The following is a 13,863-nucleotide window of genomic DNA, read 5'->3' as shown; positions in this document are numbered from 1 at the left end:
ATATATAAATTTTTTATTAACACCTACATAACTATGTATATTTTAGTGCTTTTTAACAGTGTTTGATTGATTGTATAAATCTTGTATTGCGTTTTTTTTTTTGGTTGTTCAGGGACAACAGATGAAAAATAACCCTCTGGCTAATTCTGGTGCATTTGCAGAAATGCTAATTAATGTACACTGTCCCTGCCAAAAAACAAATAAAATAAAATAAAATAAAATAGTATACTTTAGCCTTTACTACAGTAAAGTATATAGACCTCCTCTTCCTTAGTTAGGTTTCCACCAAGCAAGTTCTTGTGTTAGCCTAATTGGTTGGTGACGTCACGATCAGAGTGAGAGGTGGCAGTAACAGACCAAAAGGTTTGTTGCCGACCACCGAAAAACAGGAAGAAATCATCATTCTCACGTCATCTGGATTTACTTTCATCAGCTAGACACCGGCCTCACAGCTCTGTAAATGTCGGTGCAGTCAGTTATTGATCCGCGATCAGTAAATGTAGCTTGTGTTGACACTACTGCGCTACTTCACTAATAAAATAGCTTCGCTAGAATCGCTACTGAAAACATTTTTGATTTAGAAAGTGGCGATGCTACTGTTACATTACTAATTAGTAATAATAAACATTACTACTAGAAATGTAGTTAAGCTAGTAGCGCCACTACTTGTGTAACGGAGGCCAGCCAGTAGGTGCTGTGCAGGTAAATCTCACTCCTCTGACCTCCAAAGGTGCTCTAGTGACAGACGCTAGAGGCCATGGTCTTTAGCCCCCTTGTTAGAGTAACCGAGTCCCATGCGGAAGGTCGCTGGTTCGGTACCAGCTCAGAGTGGGTTGGGTGGCGTAGGACCGGCGGGGTTACACTTGCAGCTCTCAGACTGGTTGTAGTAGCGTAATATTGTGTTCACACCAGGCGCGGAACGTGCGGATAAATCGCGATATTTGCACGTAAATAGCCGCGTGAACATTTGAGTTTACTTGCTTCATTCGCGCATCAAATTCACTTCAGAACAGACGTGGATTCGCGTGATAGGCAGGGCTTCTGTCTGCCCGGTGACTCTAGCTTCATAGCTAAATGGCTAATATGGATTTTATTGAGAAAATAACTGTTTATGTGCTTTATGAAGGCTGAAAACAGCGTCGATACGTTTAGGGTCGTGTCTGAGTCCACTAGATTTTTTCAGAGGTGCATCCAGCTCTGTGAGCTCATAAACTCCTCCAGAAACTGAACCTGGATGATGGAGGCTTTCAGCGGTGCTTCTGACTGACCCCAGCCCAGTTTGATGAACTTTTTGTCGGTGTCTGCTATAGGATTTCCCCCGGGACACCATCAACAGGTGTACGTCACAATCACGCCCCCACAAGAGCAAGCTCCTGATTGGTTAACGCGGGGCGAATGTCTGCTGAAGTTCACACTTTTGAATGTGAACTTTCATAAAACGTTCAATTCGCGCCGTGCCATTCACGCGTAACGCGTCATTTGCACCGCACCATTTACGCAATTCGCGTCATTCGCGCCTCACCATTCGCACGTTTCGTGCCGTAGGATGTCTATTCGCGCGTTTGCATTGACTTAACATGTAAATCACTCAAGCTCGCACACTTAATGCTTTCAGCAGCAAGAGAGGATTAATGTAACCAGTAGACATGAACAGCAGCGCTTTAATAAATGGCCTCAGCAGAAGGCATCATGCATATCAAACACAGCCAAAGCAACAGATTAATACTATTCAACATATTTAGATGTAAACCTATTTGTAATCTTTAACATTTTCAGAAGTAACTGTAATTTAATTACACATTTTTTCTTAGTAACCGTCACAAATTACTGTTACTTTTATTTTGTAATTAAATTACTAGTTGTTACTAACTACTAGTTACTCCCCAACACTGGTGATGATGATGAATTGAGTCACTTGAACAGTGTGGCGTGAAAGCACCCTTAAAAACCACTAAAATTCATTTGGAATAACACAACGCTCCTTACACTGAAAAAATTATTCACAGATGATTACTTGGACTTACTCATTTTTTTTCACGTTAAGTGGTTGTAAAAAATTTATTTGTGTTGAATTAAAACAAACAAATGAAGTTGAACATTATTAAACTTAATTTGTTTGTTTAAATTCAACACAAATGAATTGTTTGCAAAAGTTCTGCATGCAACTCTTTTTTCAGTGTACCAAGCCACTAGCAACCCAGTGACCACCTAAAAAACAAGCAATCTACTGTACGAACCACTTCGAAAACAATCTAGAAAACAAGAACATTTCTTTGGAATGACAAAACATGTTAACAACACCCTAGAAACCTAGTAACCACATTGAAAACACTCATGGTTCCTTATTAACCACCCACATCACCTCGAACACCCCATAGAAAGCTATTAACTACATACAAACTGCCAAGGAATCCCCTATGAACCTAGTAACCACTTATAAACCACTCAAAATTAATTGGAAACCACACAACTTGACTTAACCACCCCATAGGAACCTTGTAACCACCGAGAAACCCTTAGCAAAGCGTTCAGGAGCTGCTTCTGTAAACACTTGAGTTAAACATGACGTCTCTCTGAATTAAACCTCCATTTATTTACATAGAAATGCAAATGTAATGTACGGCTTCCATCAGTAATTATGGGATGCTTCCAAACGGACAGCTAAAAGCTCGACCTCCACCACACACTCAGACACACTGGGGTTTAGAAGCAGGATGAGCTTCTCTATAAGCTGTTCTTCTACTAGAGAGCAGGTATAAGCATGACCTGAAGATCAACACAGTCACTCAGCAATGTGGACTCAATAGTGTGGGGGATACCAGCACACACGCGCATACACAAAGACACACACATGCACACACACAGGCACGTACATGTGCACACACCACATACATTAAGACAAAAGTGTACATGCGAACACACACGCAAAAACACACACACACACACACACACACACACACACAAAGACATAATCGCACACATAAGTGTACGTGCACACATACACAAAGACACTAGCACACACACACGTGCACACACCACATACATAAGACACACACGTGCACACACATGCAAAAACACAAACACCCACACAAGTTTTGTCATCACAGGTTTGTCATCACGGCTGCAGGTCTGATACCATCAGTCTGAGCTCCGGTTCCTCCACGCTTTCAATAATTCTGATTACACACACACACACAGGTGCATCCAGCCACTGCATCGACTTCCATTTGCAGCCATGACTGAGGCCACACACACACACACACACACACACACAAGTGTGTTCACTAACCTGGACAAAATGTGTGTACGTGACTAACTCTCGTGATCAACTATAAAATAAATAAAATAAAAAAAAAAATAAAAAGTTTAAAAAAATTAATTAAATAAAATTAAATAAAAATACTTTTAAAAATAAAAATATAAAAAAAAATAAAATAAAAAAAAAAAATAAATGAATTAGATAAAATAAAATAAAAATAAATTAAAATAAATTAAAATAAAATAAAAAATAAAATAAATAATAAAAATATAAATTAAATAAAATAAAATAATACAACAAAAAATTAATAAAATGAATAAAAGAAATAATAATAATAAAATAAAAATAATAAAAATGTAATTAAACACAATCGAAAAAAAATTAAACAAAAATAAAATAAATAAAATAGAACTATTTATACTATTAAAATAGCAATTAAAAATATATACACAAAACTAAAAGTAAATACGCAACTAATTTAATTATTATTTTATTAATTTTAACTCAAACAATAACAAACTGAAAAAATACTGAATCAGAAATTCATCAAATTATAGAATTTTCACATGTACACCACATGTACAAATAAAAGAAAAAACAAACAAAAAAAACAACTAATAATAAAATAATAATTTAAGAAATATCCAAGTAATAATTCAGTGCTTAAAAAGTACTAAAATATAAAACATACCAGTAAAGAAAAAATGATTAAAACAAATAAACATTTATAAAATAATAATAAATTAATTCAAGAAATGGGGCAGCACAGTGTCTCAGGGGTTTTCACTGTGGCCTCACAGCAAGAAGGTTGCTGGTTTGAATCCCGGCTGGGTCAGTTGGTGTTTCTGTGTGGAGTTAGGGGAACTGATGTACTAAATCGGCTGTAGTGAATAAGTGTAAGTGTGTATGAGTGTTTTCCAGTGCTGGGTTGCAGCTGGAAGGATATCCGCTGTGTAAAACATATGCTGGAATAGTTGCCAGTTCATTTTATGTGGCGACCCCTGATAAAAAAAAAGGAACTAAGCCGAAGGAAAATGAAGGAAAGGAAGAATTATACTGCATAAAAATTTCTGAAAACTTGACAATATTTTGTACTCGTCTATGAAATGCTTCTTGATTCGAAATGTTTTGAGATTCGGACTAGAAACTAGAAACAAGACAAAAACTCTTAAATAAGAGAAGCAAAAATGGTAAAAAAAAATAAAAGAATTCTTTGTTAAAAATAAATCTGAATTTCTCTAAGCAAGAATGTGCGCACACACATACACACACACACACACAAACACACACACACAAACACACACACACACACACACACACACACAAACACACACACACACACACACACACACACACGCACACACACACACACGCACACACACACACACACACGGACACACACACATGCACAGAAAGAAAGTAAAGTGAATAAACCCTGACATCTGCACAATTAGTCCAAAAGCAGCAGCTGCTAATGGAGATCTCAGGTCTGAGTCTCACCTGCAAACTGAAGCCCAATGACCTACAACTGAGAGTCCACCTGCTCCTCACACTCACATCAGCATCAAAACACACACACACACATAGACACACACACTCGCAAATCAACATTTAAAATTGCATGATAGTCTCTGTAAATCTACATTACACTGCTGATGATTTCAAAGCAGAATGAATTGCAGAATAATGCCAATCACAAAATGCAAACTATTATTATTGCAAATCTTCAAAGTTTCATAAAATGTGATTATAAATAAATATCTTATAAGAAAAATAATTAAATATAAAATAATAATAATAATAATAATAAATATTGGCAAGTATTGACAATGGCTTTAAAAGTGGTAAAGAAATAAAACAAGCATTGCAAAATGTGTATAAATGTGTCATATATTGCAATAATATTTTTGCTATATCTGTAAAAGTAATACTTTATATTATTGTATATATATTGCATAAATAAGACAAAAACAATGTCAATAAACAAACAAGAAATACAAAATAAATAAATAAATAAATAAATAAATAAATAAATAAATAAATAAATAAATAAATAAATGAATGCAATTCTCATTACTGTAATGCATTACCCTCCTGATGCATTGAAATATGCATCAATCCATTAAAAGCACTGGAAATGATGATAAATGATTATAAATTATTCAATTAAATGTAGCACTATTAAAACCACTGTTGACTAGCACAACAACAACAACAACAACAAAAGTGCTTAAATATCATGAATAAAAAACATTTCCTCTCAGAATTATAATGAATCAAAATCTCTTTCTCCTTAATGTAAGATATAATTATAAGGAATGTTTTGACCACAGCAGTTCCAACTGTAGTTTTGCAGAATGACTAAAAATGATCAGTATGATAGTAAAAATCTGTACATTTCTAGTCAAACTATTCCTCTGCAATCTTATACCAAAAGCGTAAATAAGGGCAGCAGTAATAGCTTAAAATGTGCGAGAGCGCTGCTATTGTGTGATTGTGTTGTATTACAATATGGAGCAATTAAGTGTTGATGTTTAATCAAAAGTAAATTACAAATACTTGAAGATGATTTAATGACAATAATTCTCCATGGTTGCAACTAAATTAGTTACAAATAACTGAATAAAGGATAAAACATGAAATGATAAGAACAAATAATAATTGTGCCCAGGATAAATGTAAAATAAAGTTACCTCAGAGAGAGAGAGAGAGAGAGAGAGAGAGAGAGAGAGAGAGTGAGAGAGAGAGAGAGAGAGAGAGAGAGAGAGAGAGAGAGAGAGAGAGAGAGAGAGAGGCAAAGAGATCAAGTAGGCCTCAAAGAGACCCTGATAGCCGTAGAGTCAGAGAAGATAAACTCCAGAGCAGGAGAGGAGCAGAGCAAAGTTTACCACCTATTTTGTCTCTTTCTTGACCATGTGACCAAAGCTCAAATACTGAGACACACGAACTGACCAATCAACATGTGACCACATGGTAAAACCCTCAAAGTCCACACACCAGGCCCTGATCTAATCAGTATCTGTCTTGAGAGTCAGTATGGAGCTTCTATGTGAAAAGTAGGGGCGTCAAAATTAATTGTTTCTTCGGTGCACCGCGATGCAGATGCGGACAATTCGGTATCGGTTCAGTAATAATCATAACCGGTTATTATGTACTGACGTCATTTATCTCCTATGCGCTCTGTCGTGACGGAGGTGAGCGCGGGTATTTACAACACTCAGGGCCGGCCCGTGGCATAGGCACCATAGGCAAATGCTAAGGGCGCTGTATATCCAGGGGGGCACCAGAAATGAGCGCGGTTCAGTTGGTTTTGTTTTCGATATTCTTGACACATTCAGTTATAGATGGCAATAACTAAAAAACCTCTTACCCTAGAAAGATCTAAAGTGTGTTTCCTACAAAAAGACAAAGCTGGTTATGTTTCACAGCTGTCTTTCTTTTTTTTCGCTTGACATTACGAGCACTGCTCCGTTTAAGCCCTCGCAATATGTGTTCAGCCGGGAGAGCTGGCGCTGAGAGGAGCTCTCAGCAAGGGAACGTCGGAAAAATGCATTTTTTAAAAAAGTTTTTTTCGTTTATCTGCTCCGCTCAGCGCGAGCTCTCCCTGTTGCGAGGGCTTAAGTGTGTGTGTGCGTGCGTGCGTGCGTGCGTGTGTGTGTTTGTTTGTTTCTTTGGTGCTGTCTATGTTTGTGTATGTGTTTGAATGAGAGACAGTGTGGTACTGTGTGTTTATACAGACAGCTTGTTATAGCCTCCCCCCAAAATATAACACTGTATTGGAAAGCATTGTCAATGCACCGTGATGCACCGAGATATCGAATTGAACCGAATCGAAGGCATGATAATCGTAACCGAACCGAACCGTGAGACCAGTATAGGTTCACATCTCTAGTGAAAAGGACATTTTTTGCCATGTAAACAAATGCATATGATAATTGTCAATCCTAAACATTACAGTCCAAATACAGTCAATTAAAATCAGAACCAGTTCATTTAAAATCACCAACAAAAAAAAAGTTATGAAATTATAATTTATCACAATTAAAAACTTCTCTGAAAATTCATAAAATGACAAAATATTAGAGATTTTTTTAATTACATTTAAAAAAATTAATTATATGAATGAACTAACATGACGTACGAAAGATATAATCTGCATTTCTTTAATCATCAGATGCATTCTGGGATTGTGATGCTGCTGCCAAAAGTCGGAGGAAAAAAAATACTGTCGCTTATTCCAGGCTTCGTCAAAGAACCTATGATGCCTTAAAATACTGCCTAGGTAGGAAGAACACTAAGTTTAGACCCTCAGAACCTGAAATACACAAGGATATTGAGTTCAGCCTCAAACCTGAGCTTAGCCAAGCAAACAAACAAACAAACAAAGCACCTGAGTTTCTGACATTCAGATGCAACTTTGAACATTTTTGTAATAAGTGAACTTCCCGGAGGTCATTATTGTGCTTCTCCTCTGGTGTCCACTGCTCAGATGTTGTGTGTTAAGAGTGTATTTGTCAGGTTTTTGTCTCCTCAAGTGTCTCCTGTGTGCAGCGCTAGTTAATTCCACATCTTCATCAAAGCCTTCTGTTGTGTTCTGATGGGATTTCTGACTGTGAAAGAACTCAAATCATTCAGCAGAGTGATATAATGCGTTAAAAACCTGCTGGAACTACTTTAGCTGTGCGTTTTTCTGACAATAAACGAAACCTGACAGTGATCAGCCAATCAGAATCCAGCATTCAGCAGACCTGCAGTATAACCACTAGTACACCACAATATAGTCATTCCCAACTAAAACCACACGTGAAATAAATCAGAAATCACTCTTTTTTCATATAAAGAGACTAAAATTGAAATGTAAACAGAAAAGTATAACACAAAAGAGCTAATAAATAATACAGAACTATAAATAGCAAACTAAAAATATAATTTTTTAGGTAAGGAATAATTTCATGGAGCAGTAATGCGCTCAAAACCTGCCGGAACTACTTTAGCTGTGCGTTTATCGGACAATAACAAAACACCTTAGAGTAATCATCAGCCAACCAGAATCCAGCATTCAGCAGACCTGCTGTGTAAACTCTAATACCCCACAATACAGTCATTCCCAACTAAAACTACATTAGAAATCAATCAGAAGTCACTATTTTACACATAAAGAGGATAAAGTTAAAATGTAAACTGAAAAAACAAAAGGACCTAATTAAGATACTACAAATAACAAACTATAAATAATAATTAAAGTATAAAAATAATAATATTACAGAGCTGTAATGTACTAAAAACCTGCCGGAACTACTTTATCTGTGTGTTATCTGGCAATAATGAATGCTCATCAGCCAATCAGAATCCAGCAGCCCTGCAGTAGGAGTGTGAATGTCCAGCTCTCTGCCCCGCTCAGCATGCGACCCTTGTGATTCTTCCACACGGTCTCTAAGTGACCATCTAAAAATACAGATGGTGTAACAAAGGTAAAACTATCTGACCTTTATCTGCCGTATGCAAATGAAATCATGCAGGAAAGATCATGTGGCGGCACTCCAGCGTGTCTGAAATATCACAGATGATTCTTTATAATACCACAGTGGAAAAGCCCTGCTGAAGGGAATATTATTCAACCTCTTGTAAAATGTTAATTATTTATCAAGTATTTCCCAAATGCTGTTTAACAGAGAGATTTTATTCAACTCATCATTTTAACCGCTAATTTCTAATACTGGATTAATAGTACATAATACTGGATATTCAGCTTAAAGTGACATTTAAAGGCTTAATTAGGTTAATTAGGCAAGTATTTAAATAACAGTGGTTTGTTCTGTAGACAGTCAGAAATGACTTAATTGGGATATTAATCCTGACTTTAAAAATTGTTCATTTAAAAAATAAAACTGCTTTTATTACAGCCAAATTAAAAGACTTTTTCTAGAAGAACCTGAAATTGAACCCGTATTTTGGTGGGATTAATTAAATGCACCAATAGTGAGAATAGGTAATCTCTTGTGCATAGAAACAATCTAAAAACACTGAAAACAAAAACGTTTAAACCCCTGAAAACATTTTGAACACAATCATTATTTTTTGCAGTTCCATTTGATGGCACTAGAGGCGCTAATATCACTATTTTTTCTCAACATTAATGATCCGAAATTCTTAAAAAAAAAAAAAAAACTGTGAAAATAATCTTTATTTATGCACTTCTATTATAAGCTTAAATCCTTTATTTTGACTTTTTTAAATGCTGGAAACCATTTCGGACACAATCATTATTAATGCAATTACATTATGTGCCACTAGTGGCACTAACATCACACTTCATCATCTGTGATGGAAACACAAACTCTATCATTTCAATCTCACATCCAGATCAGTTATTAAAGATACAGAGATCAGTTATTGAGATCAGCTAAAGATGGAAACATCTATTTATACATACATATATATATATATATATATATATATATATATATATATATATATATATATATATATATATATATATAAAATATTGAACCATTCAGTACGATCTCCACGGTTCAATATGCGCTTGTAAATTTCGGTTTTCTCGGTTTTGCGTTTAAATAATTTACGTGCATTTTATATCTCCCCGAATTGACTGTGTGTGCCTGTAAGTCCATGAGCTGAGATGAGGAAACTCCTCCCCGCGAGTAAATATCCAATCACTATGCTCTAAAGTTAGGGGGCGCTTGACCATCATTCCCAACTTTAAAATGGCGAGCGGCGGTGAAGTGAGGCAACAGTACGAGAAAGCGCCGGCGATATGAGGCAACAGTTCGAGGAAGCGCCGGCGTCTTTCAAATCTGTGCAATATCACTGTCTGACGGCAGAACAGCAGAGAAGGTAATACAGTCCTCCAAACAGCAACAATCCCTTGCTGAATCTTTCCAGCAAACAAACCCAACTGGCTCCGAGAGACACATAAAATAACAAAGGCAGTGCGGCTGTTTACTGCTATAGATTTGCAGCCGTGTTCGGTGATTGGAGATGTGGGGTTTTGTCATCTTATTAAAGCACTCGATCCGCGTTACAGACTACAGTCTCGTTTTTTTTCAGCACAGAGATAATGAAGATGGTTTATTTATGTTTACTGAAGTACAAATATGTTGATTTGAAATGGCCAATTTATCTTCATTAACTTCACATGTGTGTTTATTTTCAAAGTGTAGGATTGTATGTGTTCCCCAGTTTGTACATGGGCAACCAGCAGCTGTGAGATTTCAGTGTTCATTTTTTATACAATACACTAGGAACTACTGTACTTTTCTTGGCTTTTAAGTAAAACTAAATGAGTATTGCAATAAATCGTTTTTTTTTTCTTTTCTCTGTAACCTCTTACTGTTCCCATTGCCTATACGATAAAAAAAAAAAAAACACGTGTCAGGCCATGAGAACTGAACCGAAACGAAAACCGTGTTAAAAAAAACCGAGGTAGGTATTGAACCGTGGGCTAACTGTGTTTTTGCATCCCTATATATATATATATATATATATATATATATATATATATATATATATATATATAAATGCAACACAACTGATCCACATTTCTTTCAAAAACAATAAAAAAACCAATGTAGAAACAATCAATATTTTTGCAATTCCATTATGTGCCACTGGAGGTGCTAACATCACACACTTGAGCATCTGTGACGGAGGCACAATCATTATTATTTCAATCTCACATTTGGGTTTTCTCAGTACCAGCGAGTTGTTGAGATCAGTTACCCATGAGCCTCTCGACAAAACAATTCACCCCTGGAGCTCCAGGGCCAATTACTGCACACGAAGACTTTGATTAAAAACCATCCGCAAAATAATAAAGACATCACAGGTCTATCAAATGAAACCAACGAGCCATTAATTATTTTTGTATGCACTCAAATCAAAAGAAATTATTTTAATTACTTGATCAGTGTGTATTTATTATTTGCATCATTTTAATCAGAGGTTCAAACAGAGTTGATCATCAGAATCAAAATCAGAGAGGGTGTAAATCTGACCCTCGGCAATAATATTTCTGCTATTATGCTTTATGAGCATTCAGAGCATACCTTTCTATGGAGCTAATAATATGACAAAACTACACTGTAAAAAAACATCTGTTCATTTACAGGTTCCGTATGTCATGTTTATTTATGGTTATGAATTGCATTATGGGACTTTTTTTATTACTGCTTTGTCAACTTTTGATGCTGAACATTCAACGCTACAGTTTAACAAATGCCCCGTTTACACTGCCAGTTAAATGTGACCCAATTCAGACTTTTTGCTGATATGCGACACAGATCGGATCTGTTCTATGACTGTGTAAACACACACAAAACGTCACTAAACTTGCGACAGTGTGGTACTTCTCCATGGTTTAATGACGTAGAAGGAAGAGTGTGTGTGGAGTCGCTGATGTGGTAAACAACAACAACAAGAACGACTGAGGAAACAGAAGGAAAGTGATCAGTCGCCACAATTTGCTCCCACCAGACCTGAGATCTCTCTCGGACCCACAAATTCCTCTGAAAGGTCAAGGACACCATCAGAGGTGGGTCGTAGCAAGTTACATTTACTTCATTACATTTACTTGAGCAAAATAGTCGGGTAACGTGTACTTTTTGAGTACGTTTAAATATTTGCACTTTCACTTTTACTCAAGTAAATTATTAGAGAGAAATCATTTCTCGTACTTCGCTACAGTAGGCGGTAATGTGACTTTTTCTATTTAAAACGTTGCTTTTACAGCATTGATGTAATTAAAATACAATCAGTTAAATAGACTCAAGCATTCATTTCGCTCAAGCGGAAAACAAGATAAAGCCGTTCACATGCATGCACCTGTCAGGATCAGCAGGCTAGAACTGAAACACCATTGAAAATACTAGAGTAAAATAAATGTTCATATTTTAGAGACATGGTGTGGGAAAATTGAATTTAAGGCAGTGGTTTTTGTACAATCCGAGACCCACTTAATATCTTATATCAATCAGGCTGTGAAGATCATTGATTTTTAAATAAAACAGATGTTAAATGCGCTGATTTTGTAACTGCATACAGTTTACTAAAAGGCCTTGACCCAGATTACTGCAAAATTAAAAGTCCTTCTGCAAATCTCTGCAAATACCCTAAATAACACTTTAAACTATTAAAAATGTCATTAAACATAACTTTTTCAAACTTTTCATGGTAAAAAATAATAATAGGAAAGATCAACATCCCATAATGCAATTCAAAAGCATTAACAAAAGAAAAACTACTCATTAATTTAGGGATTTTTTAAAGTGTACTTGGTGTTGAATGGTGTGTATTTAAATTATTGCCAATAATATTTCAAATTTTTAACTATCTATATTAAAATATTTTAATCAATAAAAATGAATTCAAAAACTTTTCAAAAGAGTTTTTAATTTTTTAACTTGAATATTAAACAGCTTTTTTTATTTTCAAACTGCAGACTTCTTTGTTGTTGTTCTTCTTCTTCTTAAGTCCTAGACTGCAGATTTCCAGTTTATAACAATACAGTTTCAAGATTAAGATGAGGAAGAAATTCAGATCAAATTTAAACTTTAATTCATCATGCAAATATTCAGATTGCACAGAAGGAAGTTGGGCATCCTATGGGAAACTGAAGGATGATCGCCGATTATTGTACTAAATTATAATAAATATTTATTCAAGTAAAAAAAGGAAATCTAACTCAAAACTATTTTAAATGACACAATGTTCAGTTTTATTAAATAACACCTATCAATAATTCAGATTTGCACAATACAAATAGTTTTGTCCTGTTATTATCTCCATACATTTCCAATGCAATGACAATCAGCGGGTCATGTTGGAGAGCAGAACGTAAACAAAGCCACGGAACTGAACTCCTATATTTAGTTGATTATTGTTGCTGAAAATGATCAATTATTGTCATATTTCCAGCTGTACTAATCGGTCAGATAAGAAAAAAAACATTTAGAGTACTATAGATGTCCAAAAAATCATAACAAACCAGGCATATGAAGGAAAAGAACTAATCGTCTGAGGAGCTAAGCGTATTTGTGGCCAAAATTAGGCAGGATTTTATGTTTGTTCTTGCAATTTCCAATCAAGCAGGTGAAAAATTAAGCAACTATCTTCATTAATACTGTTTATATGTGTGTTTAACATCTATTAAATACAGTTGAAAGGTCAAAATGCACACCCTTTCCCTCATACTAGTTGATTCTCCATTTGATTTAGCAGCTTCCATGTTGATCTTTCAGCGGTTTAGACAGAATAAAAAGGTAGAACGATGTATTAAGTAGTACATTAGCTGTGCCGCCCATGCCAAAAGGAACTTACAAAGACATTCTGCAATGCTTTCTTTAAAATGATCATGTGCCTTAAACCACAGCATTAAGTCAATGACAATAAACAAGAACTTAAGACAGTCAGCAATGCTTTCTTTAAAGTGTGCACGTGCATTAAAATCCATTAAAGCAACGAAAATAAACAAGCTCCACAAGAACTTACTAAGAGCTTCAGCAAAGCTTGCTTTAAAATGTGCAGGTGCATTAAGACAATGACAATAAACCAAAACCTCAAACCGTACTAAGACATTCGCCAAT

The 13,863-nt window shown here is 35.6% G+C and overlaps 1 protein-coding gene across 6 annotated transcripts in view; it reads right to left on the bottom strand.

Moving 5' to 3' along the window:
- Positions 1–13,863, bottom strand: part of scn5lab (sodium channel, voltage gated, type V-like, alpha b) — a 251,401-nt gene that overhangs the window by 79,963 nt on the left and 157,575 nt on the right.

This window comes from Danio rerio, chromosome 24 (genome assembly GCF_052040795.2).
Source record: "Danio rerio strain M-AB ecotype USA chromosome 24, GRCz13ab, whole genome shotgun sequence".
NCBI classification, from domain to species: Eukaryota; Metazoa; Chordata; class Actinopteri; order Cypriniformes; family Danionidae; genus Danio; species Danio rerio.
The sequence above is the reverse complement of the archived record's forward strand: the minus strand, read 5'-3'. Positions and strand labels throughout refer to the sequence as shown.